The 9,658-nt window shown below is 40.6% G+C and overlaps 1 pseudogene; it reads right to left on the reverse strand.

Moving 5' to 3' along the window:
* Positions 1 to 4,028: 4,028 nt before the first annotated feature.
* Positions 4,029 to 5,895, reverse strand: LOC144229301 (zinc finger protein 131-like; annotated as a pseudogene).
* Positions 5,896 to 9,658: the final 3,763 nt, after the last annotated feature.

Here is a 9,658-nt window from a genome sequence, read left to right on the forward strand (position 1 = left end):
TTCATTATTAGTGTATTAAAATGCAACCAATATCTGTACGTTGAATTTGTACCCTGAGACTTTGCTGAATTCATGGATCGGTTCTAGTCGCTTCTGGTGGAGTCTTTCAGGTTTTCCATCTATAGTATCAGGTCATTTGTGAAAAATGAAAGTTTGACTTCATCTTTGCCAATTCTGATGCACTTTCTTTTCTTTTCTTTTTTTTTTTGTCTGATTCCTGATGCTAGCTCTTCTAGCATTGTGTTATACAACAGCAGTGGTGAAAGTGGAAATCCCTGTTGTGTTCCTGATCTCAGGAGGAAAGCGCTCAAGTTTTCCCCATTGAGGATGATGTTAGCTGTCGGCATTTCATAAATGGCTGTTATGATACTTAAGTTCCTTCTACCCTGACTTTCTTGAGGGTCTTTATTAAGAACGGATGCTCTCGTTTGCCAAATGCTTTTTCTGCATCTATCCACAGGATTGTATGGTTTTTATCTTTTCTTTTGTTAATGTGATGTATCACACTGATTGCTTTGCAAATATTGAACCAGCCCTGTAACCCAAAAATGAATACCCCTGGATTATGGTGGATAATTCTTTTTATGTGATGCTGGATTCGATTTGCAAGTATCTTGTTGAGATTTTTGCATCCATATTCATCAAGGATACTGGCCAGTAGTTCTCTTTTTTTGCTGGTCTCTGGTTTTGGAATCAAAGTGATGCTGGCTTTGTAGAATGAGTCTGGAAGTATTCCATACATTTCTATTTTTTAGGAATAGCTTGAGAATAGGGATTAACTCTGTTTTAAATGTCTGGTAGAGTTCCCCAGGGAAGCCATCTGGCCCAGGACTCTTATTTGTTGGGATTTTTGAAAACTGATTCGATTTCCTCACTAGTTATGGGTCTGTTCAGATTTTCTATCTCTTTCCGTGTAAATTTTGGTAGGAGATGTGTTTTAAGAATGTGTCCATTTATTCTAAGTTGTCCAATTTGTTGGCATATATTGTTTCATAGTATTCCCTGCAATTGCTTGTATTTCTGAGGGGTTCTTTGTAATCAGTCCATTGTCATTCATGATGTTGTCTACTTGAGTTATCTCTCTTTTCTTTTTGAGAAGCCTGGCTAGAGGTTTGTCAATTTTATTTTTTCAAAAAAAACAACTCTTGGTTTCATGGATCTGTTCAACTGTTTCTTTGCTTTCTATGTTGTTTATTTCTGCTATGACTTTTACTATTTATCTTCGCCTACTGGGTTTGGGGTTCTTTTGTTGCTCTCCCTCTAGTTCCTTTAGGTGCAATGTTAGATTTTGGACTTGAGCTTTTTCTAATTTCTTGAAATAGGCCTGGAGTGCAATGTACTTTCCTCTTAGGACTGCCTTTGCTGCATTCCATTGAGTTTGGATTGTTGTATTTTCATTTTCATTTGTTTCCATATATTTTTAAATTTCTTCTCTAATTGCCTGATTGGCCCATTCATTCTTTAGTAGGGTGTTCTTTAGCCTCCATGTTTTTGGAGGTTTTCCAGACTGCTTCCTGTGATTGATTTCAAGTTTCATAGCATTGGGATCTGAAAGTGTGCATGGTATATCTCAATTCTTTTATATTTATTGAGGGCGGCTTTATGTCCCAGTATGTGATCTATCTTGGAGAATGTGCCATGGACATTTGAGAAGAATGTGAATTCCATGGCCTCAGGATGTAGAGTTCTAAATATATCTGTCAAATCCATCTTGTCCAGTGTGTCATTTAAGTCCATTGTTTCTTTAGTTATTTTCTGTCTGGTTGATCTATCCATTGCTTTAAGTGGAGTATCAAAGTCTCCTGGTATTAACACATTCTTATCCATAAGACTGTTTCTGTTTGTGATTAATTGTTTGAAATATTTAGGTGTTCCCATATTCGGTGCGTAGACATTTATAATTGTTAGTTCTTCCTGATGGATTGACCCTGTAATTATTATATAATGCTCTTTGTCATCCTTTGTTACTTTCTTTAATATAAATTCCACTTTGTCTGATATAAATATAGCTACTCCACCTTTCCTTTGACTTCCTGTAGCATGATGTATATTTCTCCATCCCCTTACTTTTAATCTGTAAGTGTCTTCCAGTCTAAAATGAGATTCTTGTAGACAGCAAATAGATGGAGGTTTTGTTTGTTTTTTTTTTTTTTANAAAGATCGATTCAAGTTATGTCTAAGGGGAATTCTCTTTTCCTCTTGGATTTCAACATCTGCTTCCCTCCCCAGGATGGGGAAGTTCTCTGGTATAATTTTTCCAGGACTCCTTCTGCACCTTTCCCTCTCTCTTCCTCTTCTGGGATTCCTGTGATACGGATATTTTGTCATTTAATTGTATCGCTGAGTTCTCAAACTCTTCTTTCATGTTGCTGGATCAGTTTATCTCTTTTTTTTTCTCAGCTTCTTCTTTTTCTATAACTGTGTCTTCTAAATCACTTATTCTCCTTTCTGCCTCTTCAATCCATGCATTGGACGCCTCCAGTTTATCATGTATCTCATTTATCACATTTTTTAATTTGTCATAACTATTTTTAAGCTCCACGGTGTTTGTAGCCATAGTTTCTTTTATGTCCTCCATGCATTTTTCAAGCCCAGGGATTAATTTTATGATTATTGTTCTAAAGTCTTCTTCAGTTATGTTGTTTATATCTGTTCTGAGCAGTTCTTTAGCTGTCAATTCTTCCTGGAATTTCTTTGGAGGAGAGCTCTTTCATTTCATCATTTTGGTTAGCTTTCTATTTACATTTTTATTTTCTGTGGTTGTTATATTTTATTTTCCAAGTAATACTGATTAAAAATATTTACACACCTACTTTTTTTTTAATTTTTTTAATGTTTTATTTATTTCTAGGAGAGAGAGAGACAGCGTGAGCAGGGGAGGTCAGAGAGAGAGGGCGTGACAAACTCTGAAACAGGCTCCAGGCTCTGAGCTGGCAGTCAGCATAGAGCCTGACGCGGGGCCCGAACCCACGAACCGCGAGATCATGACCTAAGCGAAAGTCGGAGGCTTAACCGACTAAGCCACCCAGGCGCCCCATTTACACACCTACTTTTAAGTCCACAGTTTAACACTCTTATTTTATGGCTTTAAACGCTATACCACAATATCTTTACATTAAGGATCAGGGAAAAAGATTCATTCAAAACGAAGCCTGATATATACATGTTTTTCTCTGTACTTTATTTTAAATACATTAATTTTTAAACGATGCTCCTTTTTTTTTCATCTGGTGGTAAAATACTAGTGCAACTTTTCATTAAAAAAAAGTTTATCACAGATATAAATGAATTTTTCCAATTGGAAATGGCCCTTCAGTTACCATTAAATGAAATTTGTCACCTTAAGTTACCAAGAAAAAGAATAGCTAGTTGCCACTATAAGCAAAACCAACGTACTACAGCATCACCTACATTCTCTACAACACAAACTTTGAAAGAACCGGAGACGTTTTATAGAAGTTTAGTTGGTTTTGAAAAGGCACATGGGTGTGGTTTTGTTTGTTTTTGTTCTTGTTTTTTACATTCTCAAAATTTTGCCACCACCGTTTCTGTTGCAGAGATGACATTTGTGACTATCAGTATAGACAAGAAGTTTGTTCAAACTAAAGAAAGCCAGAAGCCAAAATTTAACTGCACAGTAATAATGTACTTCTCTTCATGCAGCCTTGTGTTTCCTATATATTCAATTTTCTAACATGCATTAGAATACGCAAATTTGTATTCTAATGATTTTATGTTTGATTTTACAACATGGAAAAAATATGAGAAAGAGAGAAGGGAGAACCACGTCACAATGAAAATAGATACATTCGTACCCAACTATATAATAAGAATATAATCCATTTAAGTTTCCAGAAATAACACTTCTCAAAGCTTCCCATTCACTTATGGGAAAGATCCCTCCTATGTGGCAGTTCGGCAAAACAGGAAAGACTAACTTTGGTCCACTTGTCTGTTACCTTAAGGACAGTCATACTACCCCACCATCAAACACCCAACACATTAATTTAAAAATTATCTTCGTTGTTTCATTCTAAAACAGGCATAGGTGTCCTGTTTTCATTCCCTGCCCTTTCAGCCTGGGAATCCATTGCTGTTTTGGTCTCTAAGCCCTCAGCAACTTCGTGATCTTCTCTGGCAGGGTCAGCAGCATCTGCTCAGGTGGGCTCTCTCTCTTCCTGGTTCAGGATTTCAGGGGTCACTTGTACCAAGTCTGCTTCTAGAAGTTCAGTTTGTACTTCCCCTGGCATCTGATTTACCCGTTCAACATGCAGCTCCTCCAGAGGTACTTCAGTACCTGCTTCAGTCTGAATTCGACCCACTTCCAGAGAACTCACCTGGACCTGCTCTGGAAGCTCACTCATATGTGAATCATGCACTTGGCTGTCCTGGAGCAGATCTGGATGGACTTCTTCCACAGTCACTTGTGTTGAATCTATTTGAACTTGAAGCAATGGTAACACATGCACCTTCCCAACTTGTTCTATAATAGTCATTGAGGTCACAGGTTCAGTTTGCACACGTGTTTCTACTGAAAGAACTTCTTTGGTTACCAGACTCTCTGAAATATTGTGAGTATCACTGAGATGCCTCCTTAATTCATTTCCTTGCATAAACCACAAGTCACATAAAGTACAATGGTTGGGTTTATCTCCAGCGTGTTTTACCAAATGATCTTTAAACTGGTCTCAGCTGTTAAACACACTGTTACAGACCTGACATTCATAAAGCTCCTTTCTTCCCTTTTTTGCCCCCACTCCCGTTTGGCACGCAGTCAGGTGACATTTGAGGGTGCTATTTCTAGCAAATCTTTCATGACAATTTGGACATTCAAAAGGTTTTTCACCTGTATGTTTTCAAAGATGCTCTTTAAAATGTCCAAAGTGGTCAAACTGTTTGTCACAGTATTGACATATGTGAATTTTTCCCCCAGTTCTTTGCTTCTTACTGACTCCACCTTCTTCGAGGTGGTAACAGTTGAGGTGCTGTTTCCATGCACTCTCCAGAAGAGAGTTTTCATATTTCACACTTGAAACTCTCAGTAGAGTGTGATTTCATGTGTTCCTTAAAATGGTAAAACAATTTAAATGAACGGTTACATTTCTCACAATGGAATAAGTCCTTCACATGTGACAGCTGAAGCTCCACAATTTCAATACCTTCTACCTATTTGCTTGTGGGGTCAGATGCACAACCATCTTTTTTGATCTGCCATTTCCTATCACCTTGCTGGTACTTGCTGGTAATATCTGCCAACAGTGCCAGGGCAGAATCATCAGAGAAACCTGTGCTCTGAATGTAGTTTATTGACTGCTTGGCAGAAGCCACTTCCTCCAACATTTCGATGCCTTCATCTTCCACTTCGATCGTGCCTTCGGCAATCTCCACCTCAATTTCAACAGGTTCTGACTCTGCAGATGGCAATGACTCCAGGATAACATTTGAAGTTTCTGCAATGTTTCTTTTTTTTTGCTTCACTTTTTCCTGTGGTATTTTTCTCTAGTGGAGCTGAGTTTTCTTTGTTCCTGACTTCAAGGGCTTTGATAGTTTCTAGCATTTGTAGAAACTCTGCTGCTTTCCATACATCATTGGCTTCTTCTTCTCCTTGTATCATTAATTTTGCTGTATATGTGAACTCAGTTAAATGACGAAGGCCATTTTACTAACACCTTCTATCTCCACCAAAGGTTCCTGAGTAAACTCCTGAAAGAATTTGTAGAAGAACTTACTGAAAGCAGCCAAAACAGCTTTGTGGGCCTTAAAATGGTGTGCATTAACAATCAGGGTGATGTCAGTAAACCGATCCTTTTCTCGCAATTCATTCAATCAGTCCAGGATCATTTTATGATGTTCCGGGAACTCCTGAAGGCATTCCATCATCTCTTCGGCCTCCATGGCCATCAGATTACTCTAGCTCTTGATCCTCCCTCTCTCCTCTCCGGCCTTCATATCTTCTTCCCTGCTCTCCCCTCTCTGGGCGAAACTCGACCCACACTGTTCCCTACCTCTAAACAGTGCCTCGCCCTCCATTTCCTCACGATTGCCTGGGCACTGCCTCTGCTGGGCGGCCACGGTGCTATCTTCTGTTAATTTTAAAAGCTTGTTGTTCACTCTGGCCCTGCGAGTTTTGCTGTATTAAAGAGGGCTCTTTGACTGTACTGGGCCTGTCTGTTCAGGAAATGTTCTTTGAAAGGTGTCTCTTGGTTTCTCTTGTTGAGCGTTTGGTTATTTTGTTTCCCTACTTGTAGTTGTATTTGGGACTCTCCACCATGTGTACTTTGGCTTGTTTCTTGAAGCAGCCCTGAAGAAAGAAAACAGACAACCACAGAGGGAACAAAGGTACACAAACGCACAGACAAAACCAATAAAAACGCAAACCCAGGCTCAGATAAAAACAACAACAAAACAGCTCTCTGGAGGGGATGGGCGTGGTTTGGTGTAGGAGTCTCGCCTCCACTGTGTCAGCTGTCCACTCCCTGAGGCCCCGCCTTGGAGGTTGTGGGGAGAAGAATGGCACCGCCCAGTCCTTTCTCAACTAAGTATTGCAAATCGTTCCTTTGAGGCTGACCTCCCTGTGGTGAGAATGTAGCCAAGGTGGGCTGAGTTCTATGCCCCACGCCCTGCTTTGTTTCCAGGTCCCAGTCCGCGGGCTTTGTTTATACAGCCCTAAACTGTCCTGCAGGTCGCTGCTTCCCTGCTGCTGGGGGTTGAGTGGGGGGTGGGGGATGTGTATCATCGTCAGATCCGCTGGGGTCAAGCAGCAATATAACCCGAGTGCTCAAGGGAACGTAGCAACTTCAGGTCAGCAGAGTCCGCTCTGCCACGGCTGCGCACCACCGGTGCCAGCGCCATGCCACCGGGCCGCCACCAGGGATGGTGCCGCCACCGCGCCACCAAGCTGCCACTGCCAAGGATGGTGCCAGGAGCTCTGCAGTGCAATTCTTTCTGGCACCTTCTAGGACCAGGGGCACCTAGTTCAAAGTCAGCACCCCATACAGAACTAAAAAACACTCTCTTTCCATGCTGAGGTTTTTCTCTTCTCCAGGGATGGTTCTATGAACAATCTCAGCTTCCCTTTCCTTTGCCTTGGGCTCGCTGCAGCTCACCACCACTAGCCTGGGTTTATCACTCACCGCAGCTGCACACAAGCAGGGTTCCCTCCCTTCCTCCATATCTCTAGGTCCCGTCCAGCTTTTATCTTCCCCAGTTCACACTCCACTATTTATAACTTTTCCTTCCCAGTGTACTCTGTCTCTTTCTCTTCCCAATCTCCTGTGGCTCAGTGTCCTATGACTTCAGGCCTTCTCTGTTTGAGAGATGGGTGCAAGTGAAATGCACCACTTCTCAGCCATCTTGCCTTTGGATCCCCCTTAGGATTTCTCGTAGGACTGGTTTAGTGGTGATGAATTCCCTCAATTTTTGTTTGTTTCTTTGTGTGTTTGTTTGTCTTTGAAAACCTTTATCTCTCTTATTCTGAATGACAGACTTGTTGGATAAAGTCTTTTTGGCTGCATATTTTTTAATGTTAATCACACTGGACATTTCCTGCCATTCCTTTCTGGTCTTCCAGCTTTTAGTAGATAGGTCTGCAACTACTCTGGTAAGTCTTCCTTTGAATGTTAGGGCCCGCTTATCCTTAGCTGCTTTCCGATTTATCTTTATATCCTTCTATTTTGCCAGTTTCACTATGGTATGTCATGCAGAAGATCGATTCAAGTTACATCTGAGGGGAGTTCTCTGTGCCTCTTGGATTTCAATATCTGTTTCCTTCCCCAGATTGGGGAAGTTCTCAGCTATAATTTGTTCAAGTACTCCTTCATGGCCTTTTTCTCTCTCTTTCTCTTCTGGAATTCCTATGATATGGATATTGTTTCATTTGCTTGCATCACTGAGTTCTCTAATTCTACTTTCATGCTCCTGGGTCAATTTATCTCTATTTTTCTAGGCTTCCTCTTTTTTTCATAAATGTGTCTTTTTTTAAACAGCGTATTTCTTATTTTTTAAATGCTTTTTTATTTGTTTCTGAAAGAGAGAGCGCCAGAGTGAGCAGGGGAGGGTCAGAGAGAGAGGGAGATACAGAATCTGTAACAGGCTCTAGGCTCTGAGCTGGCTGTCAGCACAGAGCCTGATGCGGGACTCGAACCCATGAACTGTGAGATCATGACCTGAGATGAATTTGGATGCTTAACCTATTGAGCCACCCAGGCGCCCATAAATGTGTCTTCTAATACATCTATTGTCATCTCTGCCTTTCAATCCGTGCATTGGCCTCCTCCTTTTTATTATGCCCCTCATTTATGGCATTTTTTATTTCATAACTATTTTTAAGGTCCATAATCTTTATAGCAATATCATCTCTGTTGTCTTCCTTGCCTTTTTCAAGCCCAGCGATTAATTTTATGACTATTGTTCTAAATTATTGTTCAGTTATGTTGCTTATATCTGTTTTGACACATTCGTTAACTGTCACTTCTTCCTGGAATTTCTTTAAAGGAGAGTTCTTCCCTTTCATCATTTTGGCTAGCTTTCTGTCTCTTGTTAGTTTTAAAAGCTTGTAATGCACTCTGCACCTGCGAGTACTGCTATATTAAAGGAGGTTCATAGACTGTCCAGGCCCTGTCCATTCAGCAAGTGTTCTTTTAATGATGTCCCTTGGTCTCTCTTTTTGAGACTCTGGTTATATTCTTTCCCTACTTGTTCTGATATTTGGGACTCTCCACCATGTGTACTTTGGCTTCTTTCTTGAGGTAGTCCTGTAAACAAAACACACTGACAAACAGGGAACAAAAGCATGTAAATGCACAAACAAATGAAACAAACAAGCAAACCAAAAGGAAAAGAAAAAGAATACAGAAAAAAAAAACAACTGAAAAAAGACAGTCTAAAAGCATAAAACAAGAAATCCCAGCTAATAAAGAGCAGGATGAAGGCAGTGCAGATGGTAGAGCATATACAAATAAAGAAATGACAGGGTTGGGGAGAAAGACAAATTGAACACTGACCAGGCAGAGATACTAAAAGTCTTAATTTTCTCAGATAGAGAAAAGGGAAAATATGGTAGGAGGTGAGGAGAAAAAATAAATGAAGATAATGTTACCCAGAGAAACTATATAGTCTATTTCAGAGAAAGAAAAAGGAAGGTAGGGGCGCCTGGGTGGCTTAGTCGGTTAAGCGCCCGACTTTCGCTTAGGTCATGATCTCGCGGTTCGTGGGTTCGGGCCCCGCGTCGGGCTCTGTGCTGACTGCCAGCTCAGAGCCTGGAGCCTGTTTCAGTCTGTGACTCCCTCTCTCTCTGACCCTCCCCTGCTCATGCTGTCTCTCTCTGTCTCCTAGAAATAAATAAAACATTAAAAAAAAAAGAAAAAGGAAGGTAATGACGGAGATAGAACATGCACCAAGATAATGGATTATATATTCTTCTTTAAGCAAACCCATAAACAGAATACCTGGTCTAGGTGAGGGGGAGATATAAGAATGAAATAAAGGATAATATATCTGATAGCAAGAATTTATCTAGAGCTAATCATGGCAATGTGTCAGTGCTGATTTTGGGAGAAGGACCGTTTCTGTATCAAGGCTCAGGTAACAAAGCAGCTACCCAGCACAGATGGGCGTGGTTTTGTGTAGGCGGGCCTTGTCTCTACTATGCATCTCTTGG

This window comes from Crocuta crocuta, unplaced genomic scaffold (genome assembly GCF_008692635.1).
Source record: "Crocuta crocuta isolate KB4526 unplaced genomic scaffold, BGI_CrCroc_1.0 scaffold731, whole genome shotgun sequence".
Taxonomy (NCBI): Eukaryota; Metazoa; Chordata; class Mammalia; order Carnivora; family Hyaenidae; genus Crocuta; species Crocuta crocuta.